Source organism: Neofelis nebulosa, chromosome 13, assembly GCF_028018385.1.
Source record: "Neofelis nebulosa isolate mNeoNeb1 chromosome 13, mNeoNeb1.pri, whole genome shotgun sequence".
Lineage (NCBI taxonomy): Eukaryota > Metazoa > Chordata > Mammalia > Carnivora > Felidae > Neofelis > Neofelis nebulosa.
Window position 1 is genome coordinate 66,750,943 of NC_080794.1, and position 4,729 is coordinate 66,755,671.

Here is a 4,729-nt window from a genome sequence, read left to right on the forward strand (position 1 = left end):
GAGGGGATTGAACTGCACAGCTCCTGCTTCAAAGTGCAGATTATCTTGCCTTAACCATTTTGACATTTTACTGGTAGAATGGAGTTTGTCCACTTGTATATTGGGTTAGATTTTCTGGCTGAAGTGTATAATAAAGATAACTTACACATTTTTATTATGTTAACTTTATAACCCTGGGGGGGGATATCTTTAGTTATTCAGCATACCTTGAACACTCTGTGTGCTATGTGAGAGCACTAACAATTTTTATTTCACTGGAGCTAGAAGAGTTATGCATGTAATATATTAAATAACAAGGCAAGAGCCTGACTTTCACATAAACACGGGATGTGTGGCCTGGATAGTAACTATTGTATGGGTTAGAGGAGGTAAATGGGGGAGGGGGCTCATTAAATAAGATAACATGCAGCTGCTGAAACAAAGTAAACACTCGATACATATAAGATTTTATTATTAACTATGGAGTTGGGATTTAAGCTAGGGTTTGAGACTGTGGAGGGGCTGTTCATTTATTTGTGAAGCATGTTCGTAAAGCACTTGTCAAGGACTATACCAGACGCTGAGGGTAAGAAGGAGACAGGACAGACTGGGAAGAGCCCTCATGGAGCTTCCATTCTGTTGGGGAAGGAGGGAAGGACGATAAACAAAATAAGTAGAGATAGTCCTTAGTGTTTTGAAGGAAATAAAAAAAATGTATTATGATTGGGGCATCTGGGTGGCTCAGTCCGTTGAGTGTCTGACTTCAGCTCAAGTCACGATCTTGTGGTTCGTGAGTTGAAGCCCCACATCGGGCAGGGAGCCTGCTTCAGATCCTCTGTCCCCCTTTCTCTGCCCTTCCACCGCTTGGGCTCTCTCAAAAATAAACATTAAAACTTTTTAAAAATATAAAATAAAATAATGTATTACGATCGCTCATAATGGGGTGTGAGATGTTCTCTGTATAGATCTACTTTCATCAGATGAGATAAAGCAATATTCAGACTGAGACCTGAAAGATGGGAAAGAGCTGGACCCCGAAAAATGCTGCAGAAAGAGCATTCCAGGCACCAGAGTAATGGGGGATGTCTGGAGGCAGGAAAGTACTTTCTGGTTGGAGGAGCAAAGAAAACATGGGGGAGAGTGGTTTCAAATGCAATTGGAGAGAGAGGCAGATGGCAGATTCCTAAGGGTCTTGTAGACCATGACAGGTCAGGATTATATTCTCAGTCTCCCTAGATGCCCAGAGAGGGATAATATTGTGATAGGGTGGGAGCAGGGCAAAGAAAGCAGGATGAGCTGGGCACATTTGTGGGCAAGCCGACACAAGGGCCTGGCTTAGAGGGCAGCTGGAGTAGAAACAGGCTGCAGACCAAGATTTCAGCTAGAAGCTGAAGAGCTTCAATTGGTTGCTACTTTTATTCCCTGTGAACAATAGAGGGTTGTTGATTACAGATCAGAGGAAGGATTTAATACAATTTTTAAAATTGCAGGCAGGGGGTTGTGGGAGGGGTGATGGGCTAAATGGGTAAGAGGCATTAAGGAATCTACTCCTGAAATCATTGTTGCACTATATGCTAACTAACTTGGATATAAATTTAAAAATTAATGAATTAAAAGTAAATAAATAAATAAAATAAATAAAATTGCAGGCGTACCTGCCCTATCTAACATACTATGATAGGGAATACAAACATGAGTAAGAAGAGTTTTGTGCCCAATTTACTGAATCTATCCTGAAATTTTTGTGGGGTTTTTTAAATGTTTATTTATTTATTTATTTATTTATTTATTTATTTAGAGAACATGCATGTGCAGGGTAGAGGGGAGGGGCAGAGAGGGAGAGAGAATCCCAAACAGGCTCCACGCTATCAGCACAGAGCCCAACATGTGGCTTGATCTCACAAACCATGAGATCATGACCTGAGCTTAAATTAAGAGTCAGATGCTTACCTGACTGAGCCACCCAGGCACCCCTACAAATTCTGTTTTAAGGATATTTACCAAATAACGGTGAAGCAGCTAGAGTAAGAAGACATCGCTGGGCCAATTAATCATGGGCCTCACCGGTATCACTTCTCCTCAGCAGCCTTGCTCAATCCCTTGTGATGTCACCCACCCCCCTCTGTCTGGCTTCTCTCTGGCATATAAGCATGCTCTTCTCCTCTCTTTCAATGTCACCCAACTTTAAGGAAACAGCCTCTCTGAGGACCCCAGCCCATCAAGCCCCTCTAGCTCTCTTGCTCTCCTTTCAAAGCTAAATTTCTTGGAAGAGTAATACGTGTGTCCTATTCACACTTGTTTCTCATTTAACCTACCACAGTCTGGCTCACCTTAACTTTCAACTAACTCCATCCCAGTCCCCCACTCCACTGAACCTTCTCTCCTAAGGTTGGCAATTACATTCAAATTCTCAAACACAGTGGATACTTTCCTTCTCATGATTCTTCATTTTTTCTGACTTTCTAGCACTTGATGTTGATCTGATCACATTTTCTCCCTATCCCACCTAGGCTTTCTGACATCCTTTTGTGGTTTCCCTTCTACCACTCCATTTCTTCCTTCTCAGTGTCCTCTTCCACTGTTAATCTCTTACATTGATGCTTCCCAAGGTTAAGTCTCCTGTCTACTTCCTTCTCACCCCATGTGCTCCCTCTGAGTCGCCTCCTCCAAACCCATGGCTTCAACTGAACCGTTATTCCCATGATTCTCACCTCTTCATATCTCAGCACTTTCCCTGGAGCTTCACATCTGAATTTCCAACTGGACCCCTCTAAGTATCTCAAACTAAACCTCTGCCACCACAGTTCTGCCCCTCTCTTCTCTGTCAAATGGATGTCACCACCACCCACCGATCATCTAAGTCAGAAAACTAGAAGGTTTCATGGACACCTCCCTCTCTCTTACCCTTAGATGATATTAATCACGAAGACCTACCAGTTCTGCTTCCTAAATATGTCTTCTTAATTTAGTCCCTCCTCCCTGCCCCTGTTGCCATAGCCTTAGTCTAGGCTTTCCTCATGGATTGTCTGGATTGCTGCCACCACTTTCCCAACCCGTTCTTCTACCTCTAGCCTGGCCCGTCTCCAGTTCGTGGTCTCTGCTGCTGCCAGGATGATCCTTATGAAATGCAAATTGCACAACACTACTCCTTTGTCTAAATAAATTCTCTCAATGACTTTATGTAGTCTGCAAAATAAAGTTCAGATTTCTTAGCACCTGGCATCTGGGTGACTCAGTCGGTTAAGCATCCGACTTTGGCTTAATTCATGATCTCACAATTCATGTGTTCAAGCCCCACGTCCGACTCTGCACTGACAGCGTGGAGACTGCTTGGGATCCTCTCTGCCTCCCTCTCTCTCTCTGCCTCTCTCTTTCTCTCTAAAAAATAAATAAATAAACTTAAAAAATGTTTAAAAATATTTCGTGGCATTTCATACCAGGTTCCTCATGGCTTGGCTACTGCCTACCTCTGGGCTCATCTCCTACCAACCCCTCGCAGCTATCCTACTCTCTAGGTTAGTATCTCCCCAGTGCTGTTCTGAGGAGCACTTCCTCAAGATATTAATAATAAGTCTGGTTAAATCAGAGAAAGGATGACAACAAATTTCAACACAGTAATAGGCATTGAGAATGTCCAAGAAAGGAACAGAGTGTGTCAAGTTTGAGTGCTCAGCTCTGTTAACATCTCAAGGAATTCAGTTTGGGAAATGCTACTACAGGAATCTGAGACAACTTAGCATTCCTAAAATATGCCATGTTCTCTTTGCTTCTCCCCCTCTGCCTGGAATGCCATTCAATTACTAATTAATTTTTAAAATACACTGCATTTGCTAAGGAGTGCTATATACTGGGCATATAAAGGGCAAAGAGGCTCCACATGGGCCAAACAAGGAAACGTGTGATTACAACGTGTCAAGATAAATGCTATGTAACTTGGCAGGGGACCCGAGTTGGGGAGATGGGGGGACAGCAGCCTTACCTCCTCCCCTTTCACCTGGGTTATCTCTGAGATAGGCATCAGTTTTCACTTCACGAATTTTGAGACCTACTTGTTAAGTGTATATGTATTTATAATTGTTATATCATCCTGAGGTATTGACACTTCTATCATTACAAAATGTCCCTGTTTGTCTCTAGCAATATTTGTCTTTAAGTCTACTTTGTCTAATATTTATAAAACCATTCCAGATCTCTAAGAATTACTGTTTGAGTGGTATATCTTTTCCATCCTTTCACTTTCAACTTATTTGTGTTTTTGCTTTTTTTTTTAAGATTTTATTTTTAAGTAACCCAGTGTGGGGCTAAAACCCACAAACCCCAAGATCAAGAGCCACACGTTCTACTGACTGAACCAGCCAGGCACCCCTCAACCTATTTGTGTCTTTGAATCTAAGGTCTCTTAAAGATAGCATATGGTTGGATTGTGTGTTTTTATCCAGTCTGACAATCTCTGCATTTTGATTGGGCTATTTAGACCTTTCACATTTAATGCAATTGCTGATTTGGTTGGACTTATATTTGTCATTTTTCTCTATTTGTTTTCTATATGCGAACTCTATTTTTTATTCTTCTACTCCTCCTTGACTGGCTTCTTTTATGTAATGTAACATTATGTAATGTTTTCAATGTAACATTTAAGTTACTTTGTTAGTTTTGAATAAAAAAAATAGTTTTTAAGGGATTTTTTAGAGATTATAATCCAAGGATTACAATATGCATTTTCATTTATCACAGTCTATTTCAGATCAGT